The sequence below is a fragment of the Phyllobates terribilis genome, unplaced genomic scaffold (genome assembly GCF_046119375.1).
Source record: "Phyllobates terribilis strain yellow unplaced genomic scaffold, ASM4611937v1 Scaffold_3__8_contigs__length_932513732, whole genome shotgun sequence".
Taxonomy (NCBI): domain Eukaryota; kingdom Metazoa; phylum Chordata; class Amphibia; order Anura; family Dendrobatidae; genus Phyllobates; species Phyllobates terribilis.
In genome coordinates, this window is record NW_027362763.1 from 322,423,463 (window position 1) to 322,443,576 (window position 20,114).

The window sequence follows — 20,114 nt, forward strand, 5'->3', positions numbered from 1 at the left end:
TCTATACTGACCTCCATCAGGTTGCAAACTGAATATATTTTTTTCTGCATCTACCTCTGAAAAAATATTGGGCTTCTAGCTGTGTGTGGGACTTGTTCTATTAATCCATCTATACAGACCTCCATCAGGTTGCCAACTGAATATAATTTTTTTCTGCATCTAGCTCTGAAAAAATATTTGGCCTTCTAGCAGTGTGTGGGACTTTCTCTATTAGTCCATCTATACTGACCTCCATCGGGTTGCAAACTGAATATAATTTTTTTCTGCATCTAGCTCTGAAAAAATATTTGGCCTTCTAGCAGTGTGTGGGACTTTCTCCATTAGTCCATCTATACTGACCCTCCATCAGGTTGCAAACTGAATATAATTTTTTTCCGCATCTAGCTCTGAAAAAATATTTGGCCTTCTAGCAGTGTGTGGGACTTTCTCTATTAGTCCATCTATACTGACCTCCATCAGGTTGCAAATTAAAAATAATTTTTATCTGCATCTAGCTCTGAAAAAATATTTGGGCTTCTAGCTGTGTGTGGGACTTGTTCTATTACTCCATCTATACTGACCTCCATCAGGTTGCAAATTGAATATAATTTTTTTCTGCATCTAGCTCTGAAAAAATATTGGGCTTCTAGCTGTGTGGGACTTGTTGTATTAGTCCATCTATACTGACCTCCATCAGGTTGCAAACTGAATATATTTTTTTCTGCATCTACCTCTGAAAAAATATTGGGCTTCTAGCTGTGTGTGTGACTTGTTCTATTAATCCATCTTTACAGACCTCCATCAGGTTGCAAACTGAATATGATTTTTTTCTGCATCTAGCTCTGAAAAAATATTTGGCCTTCTAGCAGTGTGTGGGACTTTCTCTATTAGTCCATATATACTGACCTCAATCAGGTTGCAAACTGAATATTTTTTTTTCTGCATCTACCTCTGAAAAAATATTTGGGCTTCTAGCTGTGTGTGGGACTTGTTCTATTAGTCCATCTATACTGACCTCCATCAGGTTGCAAATTGAATATAATTTTTTTCTGCATCTAACCCAGCCAATAGTTTTGGCCTAATACCACAGTTTGGCCACTCAGCTCTGCTCAGTTCCCATCCATTGTTTTTTTGTGCAAACAACTCCAGAGTTGTGAATTAGTTAACCACCAAAATGAGTGGAAAAAGGCCTGCTGCTGGCGGAAAGGGGAATAGGCGTGTTGGGAAGGGGAAAAAAGGTTGTGTCCGTGGGGTAGGTGTTAAAGCAACAGTAACATCTGCAGAAGAAAGACCATCTTCCAGCCAAACTAAAATGTCTACTTCTTTTAGCGGACAATGTGATAAGATCCCTTTCTTACGGCCATGCCAATCGCTACAAATTCCAGATGAGGCACAAAAACAGCAGGTGCTTCAACGGATATTAAGTGCTCCTTTAAGTGGGCTCTCCTCCACATCAACTTCAACATCACACATACTTCAGTCCTCAAAGGTGTCACCCCAATCGCACTTGCTTCCTCACAGCTCCCAAATCTCCAGCTGCCCGTCTGAGTATGAGGTAGAACAGATGGTTGAGTCTGCAGAGCTGTTTACTCATACTATAGCCTGGGAATCAGAGGTCGACTCCAGCGCTTCTGTGAATCCAGACGAGGAAATGATCTGCACTGATGCCCAGAATCTTTATGAGTCGGATCCAGGACCAGACGCAGAAGGTTCTGACCATAATGTAGACCCTCATTCCCAAACTGTAACTCCTGTTGGTGGAGACAATGAGGAAGACAATGATGAGACTCAAATACCTGATTGGAGCGACAACTTTAGTTTTTTGTAAGGGCAGGAACAGGTTGGCTCTGAGGACGATGGGTGTGATAACGCACAGGGTGATGATGATGAGGTTGGAGATCCCACTTACTGTCAACCCACAGTCAGCCAAGAGATGAGGTCAGCAGAGGAGGTGGAGGAGGATGCTAGTGACGATGAGGTCAGGTTGCGCCTTCCTGGACAGAGACGTAGTACTGGAAGCACGTCAACAACTGCATCCTCAAACACAACTCTGCCTCTCACCACAAGTCGTGGTGGCTCTTCAGGTCGCATGGGTGCTAAGCCTTGCATAGCCTGGGCATTTTTTCAGATCGATAAAGATGACCCAACTCGTGTTATCTGTAACATTTGTCAGCAAAAGCTAAGTAGAGGCCAAAAAATACATAGTTTGAGTACTTCATGCATGAACCGGCACATGGACATGAAGCATAAGTTGCAGTGGGAAGCTCAGTGTGCTACAATGCGGCCTAGCCGGCCGGGCCAACCACCGTCTGCCATATCTTGTGCATCCGCGGCCTCTTCATCCTCTGTGACTGGGGGGACAGCAGTCACACCTGTTTTGGGGCGCAGACCTGCCACCTCTTTACCCGCAACAGCCAGCGTGATTGGCAGGTCATCATTTTCTTTGGAGGTTGTAACACCAGCTGGTGTTGAGCGCTGTCCGACATCGATAGCACCACCTTTGGTTCAAGTCAACCTAACATGTCCGCCTGCATCTTCCTCACAGACCGGCAGTTTGCCGGGGACACCCTTATCAACCCCGTCTAAGCACAATAGCCAGCCCTCGGTCCCTCAGATGTGGACAAGTAAAAGACCATTTCCTCCTAGCCATGAGAAAGCTAAGAGGTTGAATTTCACCATCTGCAAGCTCTTGGCTACAGAAATGCTGCCTTTCCGCCTGGTGGACACAGAGGATTTTCGACACCTTATGTCAGTCACAGTGCCCCAGTACCAGATGCCCAGTCGGCACTACTTCTCAAAGAAAGGTGTGCCTGCGCTTCCCCAGCATGTCGCACACAACATCACCGCTTCTTTGAGAAACTCTGTGTGTGACAGGGTGCATTTCACCACAGACACTTGGACGAGTAGGCATGGACAGGGGTGTTACATGTCGCTGACTGGGCACTGGGTAACTATGGTGACAGCAGGACAAGGGGCTGCTGTCCAAGTCTTGCCATCCCCACGAGTTGTGCGTCAATCCTCTTTATGTCAAAGTTCCTCCACTGCTTCTGCCTCCTCAACCTCCTCTCGGTCTTCCACCTGCACCCAAAGCCTGTCTGGTCATGCCACAAGCTTTCTAACTGCGCAGAAGGGATCCTGCACACCTCCTTACTATGCTGGCAGTAGGGCTCAACGTCATCAGGCGGTTTTTACTTTGAAATGTCTGGGAAATGTGAGTCACACAGCTGAGGAGTTGTGGTCAGCTCTGGAGAACCAATTTCATGAATTGTTGTCTCCACTGGACCTGAAACCAGGGAAGGCCGTGTGCGACAATGCTGCAAACCTGGGTGCGGCCCTTCGCCGGGGCAATGTCACACACTTGCCTTGTATGGCTCACGTGTTCAACCTGGTTGTCCAGCAATTTTTAGCCCACTATCCCAGACTAGATGGCCTTCTGCAGAGGGCACGGTCGCTGTGTGCTCACTTCCGCCGTTCGCATCCCACAGCTCAGCGACTTACATCTCTACAGAAGTCGTTGGGCCTGCCACTTCACCGGCTAAAATGCGATGTGCCTACCTGGTGGAATTCAACTCTGCACATGTTGCAGCGACTGTGGCAGCACCGACAAGCCCTGGTGCAATACGTTCTGACGTATAGCCTGGGCCAACGAGATCCAGACGTGGGGCAAATCACACTGGAGGAGTGGTCTCAGATCAGGGACCTATGCACCCTTCTGCACAGTTTTGAAGACGAAGATGTTTAGTGCTGACGATGCCATTATCAGCATGACTATTCCGGTGATTTACATGCTGGAGCACATGTTAAACAGAATTCGGAGTCAGGTGGTGGCACAAGAGGAGGTGGAGGAAGTAGAGGAGGAGGAGTTATATGCGGAAGGGCTAACATCTGCAAGGTCCAGACGGTCGGCAGCACCAAGGCGGCAGGCATGTGAGGGTGGGGGAGATGGTTTTACCAGGGCGCATGGTAGCAGCCAAACTAGTGAGGAAGATGCAGGAGCCCAGGAAGAAGTGGAGGACGAACTGATGGAAGACTCATCAGATGAGGGAGACCTTGATCACATTTCTGTTGTGCGAGGTTGGGGGGAGAGGACAGAGGAAGGAAGCATGATTGTTACCTCGCCACCAACACAACAGGGACTTGGTGCTCCTGGATGCGCAACACACATGAGTGCCTTCTTGCTGCACTACCTGCAACATGACCCTCGAATTGGGAGAATTAGAAATAATCCTGACTACTGGGTTGCCACACTGTTAGATCCCCGGTACAAAAGTAAATTTGCAGAAATTATTCCTGCCATAGAAAGGGATGCACGCATGCAGGAGTATCAGCAGAGACTGTTGCAGAATCTTTCATGTGCTTTTCCACAAAACACCAGTGGTGCACGTAGTGAATCTCACAGTTCCAACTTGCCAACCGTGGGACCGTCAAGTGTTCAGCACTCAAACCATAACAGAACCACAGTATCTGCTGGTAACATCAATTTTGCGCAATCATTTCACCACTTTTTTAGCCCATCCTTTGCAAGGCCACAGGAGACAAGAAGTCTGACACATAGTCAACGCCTAGAGACGATGGTACAGGAGTATCTCCAAGTAAACATTGAAGCCATGACTGTGTCACTGGACCCTTACTCTTTTTGGGCTTCCAATCTGGATAAATGGCCGGAGCTAGCCACTTACGCCTTGGAGATCTTGTCATGCCCCGCAGCAAGCGTTCTGTCTGAACGTGTGTTCAGCGCTGCTGGTGGTGTGCTGACAGATAAGCGCACGCGGCTCTCCACTGATAATGTAGACAGACTCACGTTCATAAAGATGAACAAATCATGGATCCGAAACGACTTTTCTACCCCTGTGTCATCCTGGGGAGAGTAAAAGATGGATGATTGGTTAAAATCACCCTACCAACCGTTTTAAGCTTTCAAATTACTAATCATGTTTATCTGTATCTTGGCTGGAAAATAATTTGGGCTTTGTAGCAGTGTGCAGCACTGATTCTATTAGGCCATCTATAATAAGCTCCACCAGATTTAAAATTACTAATCATGTTTATCTGTATCTTGGCTGGAAAATAATTTGGGCTTTGTAGCAGTGTGCAGCACTGATCCTATTAGGCCATCTATACTAAGCTCCACCAGATTTAAAATTAATAATAATTTTTAGCTGCATCTAGCCCGGAAAATAATTTTGGGGCTCCGAGATGCGCAAGACACATAAGTGCCTTCTTGCTGCACTACCTGCAACATGACCCTCATATTGTCAGAATTCGAAGTAATCATGACTACTGGGTTGCCACACTCTTAGATCCCCCAAACTTTTCGATCAACCTTTTCATTTTAATAAAGACCAAAAAAATGGTCATTTTTGAAATTATAAGCATTAGCAGGTTATTAGAAACTGAAATCAAACAGTTTTCAACTCAAAACTTTATTCTAGGTGATGTTACATTTTCACATAGGACCCCTTGTTCGAAAGGAGCTTCTGAACTCTCTCGTCCATTGAATTTGTCAGGTTTTGAATGGTTTCTGCTTCAATTGTTTTGCATGAGGACAGAATACCCACCCAGAGCTGTTGCTTAGATGTGAACTGCCTCCCGCCATCATAGACACTCCTTTTGATGATGCTCCAGAGGTTCTGAATGGGGTAGAGGTCAGGGGAGCATTTGGGTCACACCATAAGTTTGTCCCCTTTTATGCCCATATCAGCCAGAGATGCAGATGTTTTATGTGCAGCATGAGATGGTGCATTATCATGCAAAAAAATGATCTTGCTGTGAAATACACGGTTCATCTTCTTGAACCATGGCAGGAAGTGCTGTTTGAGAAAATCCACATACATTAGGGGGTGCATCTTTAGCGCCTTCAGGGATCCTAAAGGGGCCGACAATCTCTCTCCCCATGATTCCAGCCCAAAACATTACTCCACCTCCTCCTTGTTGGCGCTGTAGCCGTGTTTGCGTGGGGTGTCCATCAACCAGCCATCCTCCACTCCATCCATCTGGACCATCGAGCACTGCACGGCACTCATCCGTGAACAAAACAGTTTTGAAATCAGTCTTCATGTAATGTTTGGCCCACTGGAGCCGTTTCTGCTTGTGTGAAGTGGATAGAGGAGGTCGACAGGATGGCGTATGCACAGCGGCAAACCTCTGAAGGACCCTGCATCTTGTTGTTCGGGGGACGTTGGAGGCACCAGCAGCTTCAAAAACTTGTCTGCTGCTATGACAAGGCTTTTTTGCCGCTGCTCTTTTAACCTGACGTAATTGCTTGTAGGAAAGAGCCCTCAATTTGCCCTTATCAGCACGCACACGTGTGTACTGTGAATCAGCTACATACTTCTTGATTGCCAAGACACTTCATCCTGATCATCGCACAATGTTGATTGTAGTCATGCCTTGACCTAAACACTCCACAATTTGTTGCTTCTCAGCAGCCGACACATCCTTTTTCTTTCCCATTTTGGCAGAAAATGTAGGCTGCTTAATAATGTGAGACAGCCTTCTTAAGTAGAGATGAGCGTTGTTCTACTCGAACTGTTCGCCAATCTCAAATTCGAGCTGTTTTGGGCGGTGTTCGAGCCGGTCGGCGAACACGAACAATTTGAGAAAAATTCGGCTGTTCGAGGTTATGTTCGATAACTGTTCGTGCACCAAAATCATAACTGGATTTTTTCTCAGTAATGATGAAAATTAATGTTAATACGCAGTTTGAGTGTACAGCGGGGCGGGGGGAGGGGCAGGGGATGGATCTCTGCAGGAACAATGAAGATCTCCATTTTTTTTTCTCTTTCCCGCATTTGCAGTGGGGAGGTGCAATCTGTCAGCCTATCAGCAGCGCACACACGGAGCGAAGTGCTTTTTTTCACACAAGCAAGGGCATGTGTGATTGGCAGTGTATGTCACATGTCCTTGCCCAATAAGACCAAGCCATTTTCCCCGTCGCCACCATTTTCTCACTGCTGCAGCTGCGTGTTAGACGGCACCGCTGTTGCTGTGTGCGCTATACCTTGTTAATTTCAAGCCAATTTTCGCACAAATCTACAGATAGCTTGGGAGTAGGGAATAGTTGTGATTGCAGTCCGTTTAAGGACTAGGTTACAGCATTTCCTACGACTTTTATCAGGCAGGTCTGTGCTCGTAAATAGATAGATTGTGGGAGTAAAGACTAATTGTAATTGGAGTCCTTTTCAGGACTAGGTTACATCAGTTCCTATCAGTTTTTGCCAGGCAGGTCTGTGCCAGTGCTGTGCAAGTTTTTTTCACAGCATTTGGCTGAATCTAGCAAAGCTAATCCTTTTTGGCCTATTGCAGAGTGTGTTAGTCAGTGGAGTAGCCTATCTGTGTTGCAAGATATACCACCTGTGTATAGAATACCAATTTTTTTACTGCACCTAGTGAAGTAAAATCTTTTGGGCATAGCATCATTCTATTAGTCCATCTATACTGACCTCCATCAGGTTGCAAACTGAATATAATTTTTTTCTGCATCTAGCTCTGAAAAAATATTTGGGCTTCTAACGGTGTGTGGGACTTGGTCTATTAGTCCATCTATACTGACCTCCATCAGGTTGCAAATTAAAAATAATTTTTTTCTGCATCTAGCTCTGAAAAAATATTTGGGCTTCTAGCAGTGTGTGGGACTTGGTCTATTAGTCCATCTATACTGACCTCCATCAGGTTGCAAATTAAAAATAATTTTTTTCTGCATCTAGCTCTGAAAAAATATTTGGGCTTCTAGCAGTGTGTGGGACTTGGTCTATTAGTCCATCTATACTGACCTCCATCAGGTTGCAAATTGAATAAAAAAATTTTCTGCATCTAGCTCTGAAAAAATATTTGGGCTTCTAGCGGTGTGTGGGACTTGGTCTATTAGTCCATCTATACTGACCTCCATCAGGTTGCAAATTAAAAATAATTTTTTTCTGCATCTAGCTCTGAAAAAATATTTGGGCTTCTAGCAGTGTGTGGGACTTGGTCTATTAGTCCATCTATACTGACCTCCATCAGGTTGCAAATTAAAAATAATTTTTTTCTTCATTTAGCTCTGAAAAAATATTTGGGCTTCTAGCAGTGTGTGGGACTTGTTCTATTAGTCCTTCTATACTGACGTCCAGCAGGTTGCAAATTGAATATAATTTTTTTTCTGCATCTAGCTCTGAAAAATATTTGGGCTTCTAGCGGTGTGTGGGACTTGGTCTATTAGTCCATCTATACTGACCTCCATCAGGTTGCAAATTAAAAATAATTTTTTTCTGCATCTAGCTCTGAAAAAATATTTGGGCTTCTAGCAGTGTGTGGGACTTGGTCTATTAGTCCATCTATACTGACCTCCATCAGGTTGCAAATTAAAAATTATTTTTTTCTGCATCTAGCTCTGAAAAAATATTTGGGCTTCTAGCAGCGTGTGGGACTTGTTCTATTAGTCCATCTATACTGACCTCCATCAGGTTGCAAATTAAAAATAATTTTTTTCTGCATCTAGCTCTGAAAAAATATTTGGGCTTCTAGCAGTGCGTGGGACTTGGTCTATTAGTCCATCTATACTGACCTCCATCAGGTTGCAAATTAAAAATAATTTTTTTCTGCATCTAGCTCTGAAAAAATATTTGGGCTTCTAGCAGTGTGTGGGACTTGGTCTATTAGTCCATCTATACTGACCTCCATCAGGTTGCAAATTGAATAAAAAAATTTTCTGCATCTAGCTCTGAAAAAATATTTGGGCTTCTAGCGGTGTGTGGGACTTGGTCTATTAGTCCATCTATACTGACCTCCATCAGGTTGCAAATTAAAAATAATTTTTTTCTGCATCTAGCTCTGAAAAAATATTTGGGCTTCTAGCAGTGTGTGGGACTTGGTCTATTAGTCCATCTATACTGACCTCCATCAGGTTGCAAATTGAATAAAAAAAATTTCTGCATCTAGCTCTGAAAAAATATTTGGGCTTCTAGCGGTGTGTGGGACTTGGTCTATTAGTCCATCTATACTGACCTCCATCAGGTTGCAAATTAAAAATAATTTTTTTCTGCATCTAACCCAGCCAATAGTTTTGGCCTAATACCACAGTTTGGCCACTCAGCTCTGCTCGGTTACCATCCATTGTTTTTTTGTGCAAACAACTCCAGAGTTGTGAATTAGTTAACCACCAAAATGAGTGGAAAAAGGCCTGCTGCTGGTGGAAAGGGGAATAGGCGTGTTGGGAAGGGGAAAAAAGGTTGTGTCCGTGGGGTAGGTGCAGAAGAAAGACCATCTTCCAGCCAAACTAAAATGTCTACTTCTTTTAGCGGACAATGTGACAAGATCCCTTTCTTACGGCCACGCCAATCGCTACAAATTCCAGATGAGGCACAAAAACAGCAGGTGCTTCAACGGATATCAAGTGCTCCTTTGAGTGGGCTCTACTCCACATCAACTTCAACATCACAAATACTCCAGTCCTCAAAGGTGTCACCCAAATCGCACTTGCTTCCTCACAGCTCCCAAATCTCCAGCTGCCCGTCTGAGTATGAGGTAGAACAGATGGTTGAGTCTGCAGAGCTGTTTACTCATACTATAGCCTGGGAATCAGAGGTCGACTCCAGCGCTTCTGTGAATCCAGACGAGGAAATGATCTGCACTGATGCCCAGAATCTTTATGAGTCGGATCCAGGACCAGACGCAGAAGGTTCTGACCATAATGTAGACCCTCATTCCCAAACTGTAACTCCTGTTGGTGGAGACAATGAGGAAGACGATGATAAGACTCAAATACCTGATTGGAGCGACAACTTTAGTTTTTTGTCAGGGCAGGAACAGGTTGGCTCTGAGGACGACGGGTGTGATAACGCACAGGGTGATGATGATGAGGTCGGAGATCCCACTTACTGTCAACCCACAGTCAGCCAAGAGATGAGGTCAGCAGAGGAGGTGGAGGAAGATGCTAGTGACGACGAGGTCAGGTTGCGCCTTCCTGGACAGAGACGTAGTACTGGAAGCACGTCAACAACTGCATCCTCAAACACAACTCTGCCTCTCACCACAAGTCGTGGTGGCTCTTCAGGTCGCATGGGTGCTAAGCCTTGCATAGCCTGGGCATTTTTTCAGATCGATAAAGATGACCCAACTCGTGTTATCTGTAACATTTGTCAGCAAAAGCTAAGTAGAGGCCAAAAAATACATAGTTTGAGTACTTCATGCATGAACCGGCACATGGACATGAAGCATAAGTTGCAGTGGGAAGCTCAGTGTGCTACAATGCGGTCTAGCCGGCCGGGCCAACCACCGTCTGCCATATCTTGTGCATCCGCGGCCTCTTCATCCTCTGTGACTGGGGGGACAGCAGTCACACCTGTTTTGGGGCGCAGACCTGCCACCTCTTTACCCGCAACAGCCAGCGTGATTGGCAGGTCATCATTTTCTTTGGAGGTGGTAACACCAGCTGGTCTTGAGCGCTGTCCGACATCGATAGCACCACCTTTGGATCAAGGCAACCTAACATGTCCGCCTGCATCTTCCTCACAGACCGGCAGTTTGCCGGGGACACCGTTATCAACCCCGTCTAAGCACAATAGCCAGCCCTCGGTCCCTCAGATGTGGACAAGTAAAAGACCATTTCCTCCTAGCCATGAGAAAGCTAAGAGGTTGAATTTCACCATCTGCAAGCTCTTGGCTACAGAAATGCTGCCTTTCCGCCTGGTGGACACAGAGGATTTTCGAGACCTTATGTCCGTCGCAGTGCCCCAGTACCAGATGCCCAGTCGGCACTACTTCTCAAAGAAAGGTGTGCCTGCGCTCCACCAGCATGTCGCACACAACATCACCGCTTCTTTGAGAAACTCTGTGTGTGACAGGGTGCATTTCACCACAGACACTTGGACGAGTAGGCATGGACAGGGGCGTTACATGTCGCTGACTGGGCACTGGGTAACTATGGTGACAGCAGGACAAGGGGCTGCTGTCCAAGTCTTGCCGTCCCCACGAGTTGTGCGTCAATCCTCTTTATGTCATTTTTCCTCCACTGCTTCTGCCTCCTCAACCTCCTCTCGGTCTTCCACCTGCACCCAAAGCCTGTCTGGTCATGCCACAAGCTTTCTAACTGCGCAGAAGGGATCCTGCACACCTCCTTACTATGCTGGCAGTAGGGCTCAACGTCATCAGGCGGTTTTTACATTGAAATGTCTGGGAAATGTGAGTCACACAGCTGAGGAGTTGTGGTCAGCTCTGGAGAACCAATTTCATGAATGGTTGTCTCCACTGGACCTGAAACCAGGGAAGGCCGTGTGCGACAATGCTGCAAACCTGGGTGCGGCCCTTCGCCGGGGCAATGTCACACACGTGCCTTGTATGGCTCACGTGTTGAACCTGGTTGTCCAGCAATTTTTAGCCCACTATCCCAGACTAGATGGCCTTCTGCAGAGGGCACGGTCGCTGTGTGCTCACTTCCGCCATTCGCATCCCGCAGCTCAGCGACTTACATCTCTACAGAAGTCGTTGGGCCTGCCACTTCACCGGCTAAAATGCGATGTGCCTACCCAGTGGAATTCAACTCTGCACATGTTGCAGCGACTGTGGCAGCACCGACAAGCCCTGGTGCAATACGTTCTGACGTATAGCCTGGGCCAACGAGATTCAGAGGTGGGGCAAATCACGCTGGAGGAGTGGTCTCAGATCAGGGACCTATGCACCCTTCTGCACAGTTTTGAAATGGCGACGAAGATGTTTAGTGCTGACGATGCCATTATCAGCATGACTATTCCGGTGATTTACATGCTGGAGCACATGTTAAACAGAATTCGGAGTCAGGTGGTGGCACAAGAGGAGGTGGAGGAAGTAGAGGAGGAGGAGTTGTATGCGGAAGGGCTAACATCTGCAAGGTCCAGACGGTCGGCAGCACCAAGGCGGCAGGCATGTGAGGGTGGGGGAGATGGTTTAACCAGGGCGCATGGTAGCAGCCAAACTAGTGAGGAAGGTGCAGGAGCCCAGGAAGAAGTGGAGGACGAACTGATGGAAGACTCATCAGATGAGGGAGACCTTGATCACATTTCTGTTGTGCGAGGTTGGGGGGAGAGGACAGAGGAAGGAAGCATGATTGTTACCTCGCCACCAACACAACAGGGACTTGGTGCTCCTGGATGCGCAACACACATGAGTGCCTTCTTGCTGCACTACCTGCAACATGACCCTCGAATTGTGAGAATTAGAAATAATCCTGACTACTGGGTTGCCACACTGTTAGATCCCCGGTACAAAAGTAAATTTGCAGAAATTATTCCTGCCATAGAAAGGGATGCACGCATGCAGGAGTATCAGCAGAGACTGTTGCAGAATCTTACATGTGCTTTTCCACAAAATACCAGTGGTGCACGTAGTGAATCTCACAGTTCCAACTTGCCAACCGTGGGACCGTCAAGTGTTCAGCACTCAAACCGTAACAGAACCACAGTATCTGCTGGTAACATCAATTTTGCGGAATCATTTCACCACTTTTTTAGCCCATCCTTTGCAAGGCCACAGGAGACAAGAAGTCTGACACATAGTCAACGCCTAGAGACGATGGTACAGGAGTATCTCCAAGTAAACATTGAAGCCACGACTGTGTCACTGGACCCTTGCTCTTTTTGGGCTTCCAATCTGGATAAATGGCCGGAGCTAGCCACTTACGCCTTGGAGATCTTGTCATGCCCCGCAGCCAGCGTTCTGTCTGAACGTGTGTTCAGCGCTGCTGGTGGTGTGCTGACAGATAAGCGCACGCGGCTCTCCACTGATAATGTAGACAGACTCACGTTCATAAAGATGAACAAATCATGGATCCGAAACGACTTTTCTACCCCTGTGTCATCCTGGGGAGAGTAAAAGCTTGATGATTGGTTAAAATCACCCTACCAACCGTTTTAAGCTTTCAAATTACTAATCATGTTTATCTGTATCTTGACTGGAAAATAATTTGGGCTTTGTAGCTGTGTGCAGCACTGATCCTATTAGGCCATCTATAATAAGCTTCACCAGATTTAAAATTAAAAATAATTTTTAGCTGCATCTAGCCCGGAAAATAATTTTGGGGCTCCGAGATGCGCGAGACACATAAGTGCCTTCTTGCTGCACTACCTGCAGCATGACCCTCATATTGTCAGAATTCGAAGTAATCATGACTACTGGGTTGCCACACTCTTAGATCCCCCAAACTTTTCGATCAACCTTTTCATTTTAATAAAGACCAAAAAAATGGTCATTTTTGAAATTATAAGCATTAGCAGGTTGTTAGAAACTGAAATCAAACAGTTTTCAACTCAAAACTTTATTCTAGGTGATGTTACATTTTCACATAGGACCCCTTGTTCGAAAGGAGCTTCTGAACTCTCTCGTCCATTGAATTTGTCAGGTTTTGGATGGTTTCTGCTTCAATTGTTTTGCATGAGGACAGAATACCCTCCCAGAGCTGTTGCTTAGATGTGAACTGCCTCCCGCCATCATAGACACTCCTTTTAATGATGCTCCAAAGGTTCTGAATGGGGTAGAGGTCAGGGGAGCATGGGGGTCACACCATAAGTTTGTCCACTTTTATGTCCATATCAGCCAGAGATGCAGATGTTTTATGTGCAGCATGAGATGGTGCATTATCATGCAGAAAAATGATCTTGCTGTGAAATACACGGTTCTTCTTCTTGAACCATGGCAGGAAGTGCTGTTTGAGAAAATCCACATACATTATGGAGTTCATCTTTAGCGCCTTCAGGGATCCTAAAGGGGCCGACAATCTCTCTCCCCATGATTCCAGCCCAAAACATTACTCCACCTCCTCCTTGTTGGCGCTGTAGCCGTGTTTGCGTGGGGTGTCCATCAACCAGCCATCCTCCACTCCATTCATCTGGACCATCGAGCGCTGCACGGCACTCATCCGTGAACAAAACAGTTTTGAAATCAGTCTTCATGTAATGTTTGGCCCACTGGAGCCGTTTCTGCTTGTGTGAAGTGGATAGAGGAGGTCGACAGGATGGCGTATGCACAGCTGCAAACCTCTGAAGGACCCTGCATCTTGTTGTTCGGGGGACGTTGGAGGCACAAGCAGCTTCAAAAACTTGTCTGCTGCTATGACAAGGCTTTTCTGCCGCTGCTCTTTCAACCTGACGTAATTGCCTGTAGGAAAGAGTCCTCAATTTGCCCTTATCAGCACGCACACGTGTGTACTGTGAATCAGCTACATACTTCTTGATTGCCAAGACACTTCATCCTGATCATCGCACAATGTTGATTGTAGTCATGCCTTGACCTAAACACACCACAATTTGTTGCTTCTCAGCAGCCGACACATCCTTTTTCTTTCCCATTTTGGCAGAAAATGTAGGCTGCTTAATAATGTGAGAGAGCCTTCTTAAGTAGTCTTGCCTTTCATTGGACACACCTGCCAAACTAATTAGCACAGGTGTCTGCAATTGCTTACAGTGATATAAAGAGCCCTGACACACATCACCATCAATGAGTTTAACTGACAAACAAACAAATTCTTCCCTTATCACTCCTAAACACTTTTTGCATAATAATTTGGAACGCGGTGTACATATGCTTTTCCACAAAACACCAGTGGTTCACGTAGTGAATCTTACAGTTCTAACTTGCCAACCGTGGTCTGTATGGAATTGTTCAATAAAGGGCCCAAAATTAAGATAACATAGATGGGAGAGGTCTCTATGAATAGGAATTCCTAAGTATTTGATACCCTGTGAGGGCCAGGCAAAGGGAAAGTTGGACTGGATGGAATCCTATATGGATTTAGGGAGGGAGACATCGAGGGCCTCAGACTTCGCTGCATTGATTTTAAAATTTTACCATGTAACAAAGTGATCTATTTCAGCCATAACAGCAGGGATGGATATATGTGATTGAGTGATATATACTAGGACATCATCAGCAAATAGAGAGCACTTGTACTCGGTGCCTCCCACCTCAATCCACCTAATATTGGGGTTATGGCGAATTGATGAGAGCAGGTGCTCCGTCACTAGGATGTATAAGAGAGGGGACAGAGGACATCCCTGCCTTGTCCCATTGGTGATTGTGAAAGGTGATGAAAATGTTCTGACGCACCCCCTGGGCCTTGGGACACCCGGAGCCGGACCCTTTTTGGTGGATGCTGGTGGTTGTAGTCTTCGTGGCGGCGATCCGGTTCCGTGGCTCAGGGCGGTCAAACCAGTGGCGGAACTATTTATGTGGTTTTGATGTTTAAATGTCCGACTACGCCACCCGTGGATTGCGGTCAGAGTGAACCGCCGCTACAGGGCAGACCGCTAAGGCTGGTGTTGTGGGTGCAGCAGAGCGTAGCATAACTCCCCACGGGAGGAGTATAGCCTCAGGGCAGTGTATGCGGAGGATGGGGGTGATGGTGCAGGGCAGCAGCAGTAACGACACGGAGTCAGTGATGCAGTTCAGGGCCTTTACTCACAGTTCTTATTATCCAGACCACGTCTGCAGGTAACGGCTGCCCACGTCGTACTGTGCTCACCAGGTGAGGGGCTCAGACAACTCCCAGATAACTTTGGAGCGCTTCACAGGACCCCCTTTGTGTGTCCTTTGTCTGGCCTTTCTTACCAACACTTCTGTCCGGCTGCCTCGGGCCTCCTCTTGGTAAACTTGGCGCCAGTTTCCCTGACCCTATGTGGTGCCTTCCTAGCGGGTGGAGCAAGGGGCTGCGCCACATAAAATGTCAGAGCCTCCGGTTTCTAGCTGAGGGTCGTTTCCTGCCTCCACTAGTTCGAGGACCGGTCTCCCCCTTTGGCCTGACCCCTCCACGCAGGTGGATTCGGGCGTGCGGTTGCGACTCGCCCGTCCGCACCCCTGGGATCCCTTCATTCCACGTTCCTGGAGCCTTCTCCGCTCCTCTTCCTTCCTTCTCCCTCTTGCAGGCCTGGGCCTCTGTTACTAGGCCCGCCTCCGGAGCAGAGCTCATCAGAGCCCCTGCTCCCTGCCACTTCTGCTCAGACTTCTCTGCACTGAACTAAGATGGTGCCCACCTTTTATACTCCCTTCTCAATGCACCCAGGAACTGCTTCCTCCCTGCTCCTGCACTGCAGGGTTCCCCTTCCTCAGTGTTCCCTCCCCCCACTCCAGCCAGGGACAGGGACTGTCGTGCCCATCTCAGGGGCATATTGGTCGCCCTGCCCCACGGCAATGTGGTGTAATGCATGCAGGTGTCGGGTCCTGATCCACACTCCATCCTTATCTGAGAGTGAGATATCACACCTCTGGGTGAGGTGCAATACGTCTGTAGCAACCGAGCCCTCGGTGCTACAGTTTCATTTATCTTCAGCCTAGGTGACGTATTGTGATACAGGGCCGTGATTTTGGCTATAAAAGGGTCCCCTAGACCCCTACCCCAAGCTTTTTAAGAGAATCATATATGGCGTGCCAGGAGACTCTATGGAATGCTTTCTCAGCATCCAACGAGAGTATCTACTTACAAATTTTTAACTGCATCTAGCCCAGGAAATACTTTGTACCTAGTAGCAGTGTCTGCTAGTCAGCGGATTATCCCGGCTGTTAAGCAAGCTACACCACCTGTAGTTTGGACACTTAATTTTTTCAAAGGAAATGCTTCGGGACCACGGGATACTTAGTGAAGAGCATCAGGAGGCACCCCAAGGCATAGGGGCTGGGACTGGCACTAGGATGCCTTGCGGTGGACAGCCGAGCTCGATCCTTATAAAAGCTTTTTAACTGCAGCAGCTTTAGTGGACGCTACTGGAGCTGGAATTACGCGGCTGCTGGCATGAGACTTGCCCTCCAATAGATCCTTGTAAATGGATTTAAAGTGTATTCATTCAAATTAGAGGGACAATTTAAATTAAAAAACTTAGAGCTGCCTCCACCACAGGGGGGCTCTCTCGACCCACCAGCGGACAGGCACCAGTATTGGGAGAGGGGGGCTGGCCGTCAGGGTTCACCGCGGCTCTGGCACAAACCCGGCGACACGGAGGTGGCACGGGCAGGAGCGGACTGGCCGTCTCGGCTTCTCACTTTTTGGATTTTAGAAGGGCATGACATGCCTATATCTGTGTCTCCCCCTCCTTTTACTCCTCCACCTCTTTTCTTTTCGCATGACTATATGTACTTGTCACTTTTCCATGTGTTAGTTGTGTCTTCTGAGCAGTTTGTCAGCTTTTGGACACCTTTGAAGGTGTTTTCTATGTGTTTCTATGTGTTTTTGTTTGCCTGCCATTGGTTTTAACGGTGTTCGAAGGTGTTCGACGAACAGTTCGACGAACAGTTCGGCGAACACACGGGTGTTCGACGAACCGAACCGAACTCGAACACTACGGGGGTGGCTCAACACTATTCTTAAGTAGTCTTGCCTTTCATTGGACACACCTGCCAAACTAATTAGCACAGGTGTCTGCAATTGCTTACAGTGATATAAAGAGCCCTGACACACATCACCATCAATGAGTTTAACTGACAAACAAACAAATTCTTCCCTTATCACTCCTAAACACTTTTTGCATAATAATTTGGAACACAGTGTACATGTGCTTTTCCACAAAAGACCAGTGGTTCACGTAGTGAATCTTACAGTTCTAACTTGCCAACCGTGGTCTGTATGGAGTTGTTCAATAAAGGGCCCAAAATTAAGATAACATAGATGGGAGAGGTCTCTATGAATAGGAATTCCTAAGTATTTGATACCCTGTGAGGGCCAGGCAAAGGGAAAGTTGGACTGGATGGAATCCTATATGGATTTAGGGAGGGAGACATCGAGGGCCTCAGACTTCGCTGCATTGATTTTAAAATTTGACCATGTAACAAAGTGATCTATTTCAGCCATAACAGCATGGATGGATATATGTGATTGAGTGATATATACTAGGACATCATCAGCAAATAGAGAGCACTTGTACTCGGTGCCTCCCACCTCAATCCACCTAATATTGGGGTTATGGCGAATTGATGAGAGCAGGTGCTCCATCACTAGGATGTATAAGAGAGGGGACAGAGAACATCCCTGCCTTGTCCCATTGGTGATTGTGAAAGGTGATGAAAATGTTCTGACGCGCCCCCTGGGCCTTGGGACACCCGGAGCCGGACCCTTTTTGGTGGATGCTGGTGGTTGTAGTCTCCATGGCGGCGACCCGGTTCCGTGGCTCAGGGCGGTCAAACCAGTGGCGGAACTATTTATGTGGTTTTGATGTTTAAATGTCCGACTACGCCACCCGTGGATTGCGGTCAGAATGAACCGCCGCTCCAGGGCAGACCGCTGAGGCTGGTGTTGTGGGTGCAGCAGAGCGTAGCATAACTCCCCACGGGAGGAGTATAGCCTCAGGGCAGTGTATGCGGAGGATGGGGGTGATGGTGCAGGGCAGCAGCAGTAACGACACGGAGTCAGTGATGCAGTCCAGGGCCTTTATTCACAGTTCTTATTATCCAGACCACGTCTGCAGGTAACGGCTGCCCAAGTCGTACTGTGCTCACCAGGTGAGGGGCTCAGACAACTCCCAGATAACTTTGGAGCGCTTCACAGGACCCCCTTTGTGTGTCCTTTGTCTGGCCTTTCTTACCAACCCTTCTGTCCGGCTGCCTCGGGCCTCCTCTTGGTAAACTTGGCGCCAGTTTCCCTGACCCTATGTGGTGCCTTCCTAGTGGGTGTAGCGAGGGGCTGCGCCACATAAAATGTCACAGCCTCCGGTTTCTAGCTGAGGGTCGTTTCCTGCCTCCACTAGTTTCGGGGACCGGTCTCCCCCTTTGGCCTGACCCCTCCACGCAGGTGGATTCGGGCATGCGGTGGCGACTCGCCCGTCCGCACCCCTGGGATCCCTTCATTCCTCGTTCCTGGAGCCTTCTCCGCTCCTCTTCCTTCCTTCTCCCTCTTCCAGACCTGGGCCTCTGTTACTAGGCCCGCCTCCGGAGCAGAGCTCATGCAGAGCCCCTGCTCCCTGCCACTTCTGCTCAGAGTTCTCTGCACTGAACTAAGATGGTGCCCACCTTTTATACTCCCTTCTCAATGCACCCAGGAACTGCTTCCTCCCTGCTCCTGCACTACAGGGTTCCTCTTCCTCAGTGTTCCCTCCCCCCACTCCAGCCAGGGACAGGGACTGTCGTGCCCATCTCAGGGGCATATTGGTCGCCCTGCCCCACGGCAATGTGGTGTAATGCATGCAGGTGTCGGGTCCTGATCCACACTCCATCCTTACCTGAGAGTGAGATATCACACCACTGGGTGAGGTGCAATACCTCTGTAGCAACCGAGCCCTCAGGGTAATACAGTTCCATTTATCTTCAGCCTAGGTGACGTATTGCGATACAGGGCCGTGATTTTGGCTATAAAAGGGTCCCCTAGACCCCTACCCCAAGCTTTTTAAGAGAATCATATATGGCGTGCCAGGAGACTCTATGGAATGCTTTCTCAGCATCCAACGAGAGTATCTAATTACAAATTTTTAACTGCATCTAGCCCAGGAAATACTTTGTGCCTAGTAGCAGTGTCTGCTAGTCAGCGGATTATCCCGGCTGTTAAGCAAGCTACACCACCTGTAGTTTTGACACTTAATTTTTTCAAAGGAAATGCTTCGGGACCACGGGATACTCAGTGAAGAGCATCAGGAGGCACCCCAAGGCATAGGGGCTGGGACTGGCAGTAGGATGCCTTGCGGTGGACAGCCGAGCTCGATCCTTATAAAAGCTTTTTAACTGCAGCAGCTTTAGTGGACGCTACTGGAGCTGGAATTACGCGGCTGCTGGCATGAGACTTGCCCTCCAATAGATCCTTGTAAATGGATTTAAAGTGTATTCATTCAAATTAGAGAGACAATTTAAATTAAAAAGCTTAGAACTGCCTCCACCACAGGGGGGCTCGCTCGACCCACCAGCGGACAGGCACCAGTATTGGGAGAGGGGGGCTGACCGTCAGGGTTCACCGCGGCTCTGGCACAAACCCGGCGACACAGAGGTGGCACGGGCAGGAGCGGACTGAACGTGTCGGCTTCTCACTTTTTGGATTTTAGAAGGGCATGACATGCCTATATCTGTGTCTCCCCCTCCTTTTACTCCTCCACCTCTTTTCTTTTCGCATGACTATATGTACTTGTCACTTTTCCATGTGTTAGTTGTGTCTTCAGAGCAGTTTGTCAGCTTTTGGACACCTTTGAAGGTGTTTTCTATGTGTTTCTATGTGTTTTTGTTTG

General features: G+C 47.6%; 1 protein-coding gene across 2 annotated transcripts in view; it reads left to right on the forward strand.

The window, feature by feature from the left end:
- LOC141259321 (probable cation-transporting ATPase 13A4) overlaps nucleotides 1-20,114 on the forward strand; it is a 308,876-nt gene that overhangs the window by 82,607 nt on the left and 206,155 nt on the right. The window lies entirely within an intron of this gene.